The sequence below is a fragment of the Anas acuta genome, chromosome 2, assembly GCF_963932015.1.
Source record: "Anas acuta chromosome 2, bAnaAcu1.1, whole genome shotgun sequence".
In the NCBI taxonomy this organism is placed as follows: domain Eukaryota; kingdom Metazoa; phylum Chordata; class Aves; order Anseriformes; family Anatidae; genus Anas; species Anas acuta.
In genome coordinates, this window is record NC_088980.1 from 41,554,016 (window position 1) to 41,562,590 (window position 8,575).

Here is an 8,575-nt window from a genome sequence, read left to right on the forward strand (position 1 = left end):
CAATTACTTACGCCATTACATTACATTTCACATCTGTAACTAAATGTCTTTATCAGTGATTAGATTGCCAAGTATGCCAAATAGGTTACTGTGCATACTCAAAAAATAAGAAAATCTAGGCTCTTTGCTTAGTGCATGTGTAGGAATATAGACTTCAAGCAGTCAAATGTGGAAAAGAATTGGAATAAATCTTGAAATTAATTTATGACCTCATATCAAGTCAGCTGTCAGTTACAGAACTCTTGCTTACTTCATTGACTGCTATGTTCACTCAAGTATTCCCAATATAAATAACAAAATTGAGCAAGGATCCCTGTGCTACTCCGCCAGGCACCCACAGCATCACATAGGACACACGCATGGTGTGGGCTTATTGTTCAGGGTAACTGCAAGAACTGTAACACGGTAACACCTGCTGTACTGGATCAAATCACAGCTCTTTATGCTCCGTATTCTGCTCCTGACACTGGCCCATAGCAGAATCTTAGGGAAAAATAAAATAAAATAAAATAAAATAAAATAAAATAAAATAAAATAAAATAAAATAAAATAAAATAAAATAAAATAAAATAAAATATTAATTCACAAGTCCAATATAATCTTTACCCTGGTACATCTTTCCATCTCTCAGCAGCTAGTGCTGTGATCTCTTACTCTGAATGCTGTCTTCAGACAACCACGTTCAAGAGCTGTAAATGTTCAAATCTGCCATGACTTTCTCCAACACGTATTTGAATTGATTTATGCTTTTGCTGAGCAAACAACTGCCTTTTGTTTTCAAACTCCCTGCCTTGTTGTAACTGAAGGAGTAACAGCTCCCAGACAAGTTATAAGAAACAGCCAGTATCCATTTGTTGTTAATTTTCCCTGTACCACACGTGATCTTGTAAACCTCTGCCATTTCATTCCTCCAAGGAAGGAGCTATCTTTTCCTGAGGAAGAGGTGACTAAGGAGACCTATTTGCTATGGTCCCATTTGCTATGGTCCCTCCTTTGCACAAAATTCAGTTTGTAGCACTGAACCTGTTCCCACATCTCCAGCTCTGTTGTACTCCAAGGCACAGCTGTGTACAGTATTGAAAATGCAGATTTATGATGTTGACTTTGAAGCCTTCTACCTGTGATCTGAATGCATGTTTGCACTTATAATTAATGTATATCCACTTTCAAGGTCCCGCTTACAGCACTTAATTATCCTTCAGCCTGTTCATCTGTTTTATTTCAGCTTAGAAAATATTTTCTTTCCAACACTGACATGCTTGAAAATAGAGAATCCTACTTAATATATCTAAGAGAAGAACATCTTGGCATGGATGTAGAAGGGTAGCAAAAGGTAAATACAGTCTCTGCTGTTCTGTTATTTGTCTCTGGACAAGAAATACTCTGAGCAAAGATTTATAGCTTGTGTAAATCATTTTGGCTACACTGTCTGGACCAACCACATCTGCGTCAAGTAGTCCACGTACAGCCTAAGCAATAGTAGTACATTGTCTCAAAATTGTGCAGGGAGAAAGTAAAAAAAAAAAAAAGGGGGGGGGGAGATTATTAGATATCTTCACATAGACAAGTGAAGACAGATAAGAGCGTATTCCAGTGGTGAGGCCATTCCAAACTGAGAACCAAGCAGGTGCCATAGCATGGCACTCTGCTAGGTCTAACCACACTGCTGAGAAAGAAAAAAAAAAAGATCACACTGCTGAGAAAGAGCCCATATAGGAATACCCTCAGACACTTGCTGACACTTTCTCTCTCTTCTTTGCCTTTTTAGAGAATGTCCATTTACAGCCAACAAATACTTCTTATTTAATTCCTTCCCAATTTCTGGATGCAAATTAGTAGTAGAAGTAACAGTATCAGTAACAAACTGATATGAGGCTCTTCCCAGCTTAAAATTGCCATCACCCTGCTGAACTTCAAAGGCAACAAGTGTTACCACTGGTTTGGCATTCCACCTTATCTCCCCATTAGCATTTGTCTTAAACTTTCATTTGTATTGTTCTGGCAAAGTAAAAACACCCAGAGACAACTCTTTTTATCTTCAGCTGTGTCATGTGGAATACTTCTGGCAATTTCACTCATAATCACTACTGCTTAAGTTGGGAGTAAAATATCCAGTTACACCAGCAGATACATAAATCAGGCTTACACATTTAGTTTTGAATTAGTACAACTACAGACTGTTCGTACTAACCTGAACATACTCTTTGTTCCCTAACTGCAAGGTACAGAGAAAACATAAAGTCTTGCAATCATTATGCACACTAACTTTTTGTTCTTTGTAATTTAAAATTATTATGATAGCTGCAGAGAAACACATTCCAGGACTCTAGCATGCCAAAACTCTGTGTAAGCAAAGTTTCTAGGATTTGATTTCTCAAAGAAAATATACATAATAATGACAACGTTAGGGCCCCTAGTTTGGTCTCTAGTCTCAGATCCTCCGAGATATTTGTTACTGTTGTATTGCATTTCAGTAATAAAATTGCTCTCCACCTTCTTCTCCATTACAGTTTCATTTGAAAGAAAAACAAAACACTACTAAAATTCATCATTTATTCAACACTAACAGCAGTTCGGCAAAGCTTTACACAAATCTTCCAGTGCAGGATACGTCTTTCTTTGTTTAAGCTTCTAAATTAGGTTATATAGACACTAATTAGAACCTGCATCATGCACAAAAAAAACCTGTATAAACTTCAAGCTCAGTAAAGTATAATACAAACCAAAGATAGAAGGTTGTAGATGGAAATAAAATGCCAAACATAAGCTTCACGATTTGCCAAGAAAACTGTAGATAAAAATAAAGCTCAGAGGTTAACTCTAATACTTGGCTGTAGGAAAGCTTACTTTGCTGAGGACTAGAGTTAGAATAACTCCCTGAAGAACTCTGGCACTGGTCGGAGCAGACTGCAAGGACTTATGATATTTAAAAAACAATTCCTTCCAGAGCCAGAAATGATTAGCTTTCAAGAACACATCCGGCTTTCGCTCTTTTCAGTTTCTAGCTTAAGTAAAATTATTTTGCCAATAGTATTTTTGGAGAAGCCCCACAGAGTGGATAAAAAAAGCTCCATCAAAAGATGACAGCTTTGTGACAGAGATAATAAATCTCGTCACTGTCTCAGAGCAGGAGCAACAGTAATTGAACACTTCTGTCTACTACATAACCAGAGGGAATGGATTTTTCCCTGTGAGAAGCTACACCCAAAATACCTCAAGTGATTTTTTTATATCGCTGCCCTCCAAAAATGTCTGGGCCAGAGACAAGCTATAACCCTGGTGCTTATTGCTACCACCAGGTTCTGAGTTTTGCACTCTGTCCCTCTCTTGACACAAGGGAGTACGGCCCACAGTTTATTTCTGCAACTGAAATGATATGATCAAACCTAGTCCCCAAACGCAAGATCATATCAGCTGTTTGCAGAGCTTATGTCTCATAACTTGTGAGTCTCCTTGCCTTGCACCTATTATTTCTTACTCTGTCTCAGAAGACTGGAGGGTGGTCCCATAGCAGTATAATTTAATCTGGATCTGGGCTGCTGGAGTCCTGTTTCCTTCTGCATGCTATCATGTCCCTCTCTTGTGCTAGGACTGCTGCTTCTATGATTGCACAGTGAGCTGGCTCAGGGAGGTAAGCCAGCTCAAAACCAGTCCTAAAAAGGGGGTTATTTTTTGTCTGGCTTGGTCCTCTAGGGAGAGGACCATGATATCCCCCAGTACATCAGCTACAGTTGCTGCAGTACTACAACTTTATTCTTGTTCCCAGTTCAACCATCACATCAGACTCTTCTGTCCCTCCATTAAATCTTCAAACAAGTTATCTTGTATGTTCCTCTTGCAGCTTCTCACATTTAGCAGGTCTCCATAAGCATTCCCTGAGCTATCTTATTCTTCTTCCAATCTCCCTGCACTTATCATGGGTGTAATTGTTGACCTGCAATTACAATTTTTTTTTATAAACATAGATAAAAAGTATCCCTCTTGTTTACTTACCCTGCCCCTTTGCAAGACTTATTCATGTGGCAGTACTCTCTGAGGCACTGGCTGTATCTGTGCGAGATACTGTACAAATACAGAACAAAGGAATTTCAACTGGAGACATGAGACAATAAAAATGACATATCCTAGATCCAATAAAGGGCAAGAGCAGTCATTCCCAGACTACGTGCTGTATGTATCAGTAACAGTACTTCCAGTGATGGTACCTACTGCTGTTGCCACTACTAGAAGTGGCAGATAGGAAAAAAAAAAAAAAAAAAAAAAAGAAAGAAAGCTGTGAGGTAAGGAGCATTTCTGTTACTGCTGGGCTCAGCAGTATGAAATAAACTAGCCATTATAGATGCTCACTGTGTCTCAGCTTCCATAGTCTAGTCTGAAGGAGGGAAACACAGATTGTTGTGATGCTTAGCAGAGAGAAACAGGGTTGCATAATGAAAAGACACTCCGGCCACTACAGTTGCCAGTGTCTTTAGCAGCAGCAGAGTGATCCAAGCCAGCAGGCCTTGCTATAGAGAAGAGAAGGGATGTCTTGTGCTTTGCCTCTGATACTAACCACAGAAAGCAGCTGCTCCACTTTCCTCCTCCCAGGCACATGTTCTAGCCTTGAGCCCACTTTCACCCCAGATCTAGCAAAGTCAGTCCACTCCTCCTGGCTTCTGTGAGAGCCCTGCATATTGCCTGCATGCTGCTGACACCAGAGACCTCCCTCCTTCCTATTTCTATTTCTACATGAATGTAGAGCTATCTTGAGAGATTCCTCAGTAACACCAAGCTCAGGATGAAAAGGAGGTGACTCAGCACTATCAGCATTTTTTATTTATGTATTTACTTATTTTCCAAGCAATAAGGCAAGGACAAATCCTTCTCTCCTTGCTACAGTCCTCCAGCAAGATACATACTGTAAATCTCTGCCAGCCCAAATTGCCTTCGTTAACAGGCCCAAACATGAGTCCTGGTAACAAAGTCTAGACTGTGTTGCTAAAATAAGACAGCAGAAATTAAGTACTCCTTGGACATACTCTGACAGCAGACTGCCAGTGCAGGTGCTACATGACTGGTCCTGATAAGAACAATCCTCCAGCAGCCATCACAACCATCCCACCGTGTCTTTGTTCTTGAGGCAGTGTCTACTTCAGTCACTTGTTCAAACTCCAGCACCCAGGAATCCCAGCCACCAGAGCCTTCTCCCTCTCTTTAAAGCCCATTTCCTAGTCCACCTTGCCACACAAAAGCTCCAGCTTGAAACCGTACTGCTGCCTGGGAAAGGACTCCGGGATCTCTTAGACATGTGGGCTTGCACTGCCTCTTGCAGCCCACCACAAGAAATATTTATGTGGTTTCTACAGCACGGAAAGCAAAACCAGACTCTGCTGAGAAACATGCTAAGCAAAGGCACAACAAGAGCCTGACAGAAGTGAGGAAAACACACCATCCAGGCTCCTCTCCTCTAGAATAGAGAGGTGCCAACCAAATTTGGTGATGACACCACTCCAGTGTTGTCATTCGTGCTTCGTAAGACCCAGAAGGAGGCACATCAGCTGTGCCCACTGAGGATGGATCTGAGGAGTTGCCCCTGATTGCAAATATAAATTGAGAAGCAGATAGAGACTCTGAGTACAATAGAAGTAACTCTGTTCTTATGTTAAATCCAGACTTTGGAAGGGACGTGGTAAGAATAAGGGAAGAGGGTTCAAGGGACTCTGTAGTACATGCTTTTCTCAGACAGTAAGTCTGAAATCTACATTCCCACTCTCTTTAAAGGCATGCCATTATATACAGGTGGATAGGGAATAAATAATACAACTTTCTAAGAGTCCAAAGGCATGTCCCAACAAAAAAGAATGTAGCAAAGGACCAAGGAATTACACTGAGAAGCACACCCAGAGGCTAGTAGAGCAGTCCTCCTGACACTGGACCATAGTACCTGCCAGGCTGTAAGCCCATCTGCAGGGTGCAGCTACAGCCATCCCCATGGCCCCTAAGCAAGCAGTTAAATTAACGCCTTTCATTCGCAGCTGTGATGAGCAGAGACCACACACACAGCCAGTTTCCACAGTCCAGCTGACAGGCGCTCGCTACCACAGCTTTGCATGTGCCCACACCCAAACACGTTTCTCAATCAATGAATTCTGACAGGGTACTCACTGCATGGCATCCAGACATCTTGCAGAATGTAAGATAATTTTTTCCAGACACTTGCAAAACCAAAGACTACTCAGCCCATGGATAACTCGGTGTTCGTGAGGCCACATAACTTGCTTCCTTATCTGTCTGTGCTGTACATAAACAAAACTGACTGATTCAGAGTTAGTAAACATTTGGATTTTTTCCTCCATTAAAAAAAACATATATTTAAGACAAATTAATATGCAAGTATTTACAGGTTTAGAAATGCACTATTATTAATGCAGTTTCTTTTGACTTACTACTAGTAAACTTTTTGCTTTTTCAATCAAGATACTATCAAGTAAAGCAAAATGTCACAGGTCAAGTTAGCATCTTTCCACCATATCTGCGTGGACTTGGACAAATATTTGAGTTAGTGCACAAACATCAGCATGTTACGATACTATTCTACGTAGTTTAAATTATCTTTTAAAGCCTCACCCAGTTTTACAGTATTGAATGTGTTCTTGCAGCTACAACGGCTGTTCAAGTATTACCAGCCAATATCCTGACCTTCTGTCCCTTCCACCCATTGCTACATATATGTCCCATATTATGTGCAAAGCATAGCAAGATCATGAACAACGGGAATACAAAATCCAGGCCTACCAAACTCAACATCCTGAGCCTGGTCAGACAGCAATGAAATCTGTCCTTGCTTCTGTGCACTGCATGGCTCTATGAGCCAAGGAAGGCTAGGAGGCCAAAGTCGTTGCAGTTATTTATGATACTGCAATGGTATCAGTATAAGCATATCATTCCTAGGATGTTCTCTGAAAAGCCCTGAACTTCTAAAAATGCAAATATCCTTCACTTACTCCTTCAGTGCTCAGAATAAAGTCCCTAAAAAGCCATCCCACACCAGTGAAGTGCTCCCTCTTCTTTGTGCTCTGGGGCAAAGTCACGTGCAGCCAAGGAAGGCAGGTCTGAGTTCTGGTGGCCCACCAGGAAGGTTATTATTTCCGACACCCCTCTTGTTTCTGGCACAACATCTACAATCACCACCTTCAACAGAAGGCCATACATCCCTCCTGGTAAAGTCCCTTCTCCCTCAGATGCTCAGAGAAAAGAAATGACTCTCTCACCAAGAGCTTCCCAGGATTTCAGACTTCCAGAGTTTCATTATAATTCAGCTTTTATTGCATCAGAGAAACATCTCTTCCGAGTCTTAAGTTCCGATGCTACTCCTGATTATTCCTGATGGGACCTGGTTACTTCCCTGCAGCACGTACTCATCCCTCACACAGACCCAAAAGCACCAGCCCACCTCCTTAACTGTTCCTCTGGTGAAGGCAGTCCTGAAATAAAAATACAACTACACCTAAAATGGTAAGGTGATAAGGTGACAAAATTGAGAAGCAATCACAGGCTGTTTTTAAATGTCAAGAAATTTATGGAATAGAAAATTATTATTGCAATGAAAAACATGTCCTTGAGTACAGCATCTATAGGACATGGAGCTCAGCAAAAGGGTCCTACAGCACAATACTTTGGGTGCTGGTAGGAAGCTCTTCACAGTGCCTTGTGTATTTTGTGTTTGTAGTCTCTCATATTAATGGCATGTTACAAAAACCTGAGCACAAACAGAACAGCTAAGCAGCCAATGCCATTAACAAACCTAGCTTTTAGTGTCAGACCTGGCTTTAGTCACTTTGGCCAAGAGTGGTGACAAGCATACAGAAATCGAACAGTTGGCCTGAGTTCCTCTATTTGGGATTAGCCTAAGCACTGTAGCCTCTCTCTTTAGTTCTCCTAACAGAGATTGATTTGTATTCACTGTTCTGTGTTGCACCAAAGTAAATGGTTTGAGGCTGCCAGTGTGAGCCTGTGTCATACAAACCACTGCTGCCAGGCTGAAACCAACGCTCTGTTTATTGACTACTGTGCGTATGGTGTTTGCTTCTTATGTTATCTTATTGGAACAGCTTTGTAGAAATAGAAGTCATTTAATAATCCCTTATCAAAACTTCAAGTTGGGTTTTATCTTTCTGCCGTTCTTGCAAAGGATATTATTTGTTAAATATGAATCTGACCAACCATGGATTTCTTTTTGTTTGTTTCTACACCCATGAAAGCATTTATGCTCATTTTCTTTTCCTGCAAGTAGTTGGTCAAGTTTAACTGTTTGTCAATTTAGCCAGTAAGTATGTTTGTAGCTGGAGAAATATACCTCCTCCTGCCTCATGATTAAATATCAGCATCATTGTTTTTATACAATAGGTTATTTGTATGGTATCTTCACATGCTAAGTATTATACATGTTATATATGCTAAATATTACACATTTTGGATCTCATAACTGCAAACAAATGCAACACATCTTACAAACTTAACATTCTTGAAAAAATAGTACTGGATACATATTACACTATGTCAATGAAAGAGAAAGAAATGAATAGCAATCTTGGAC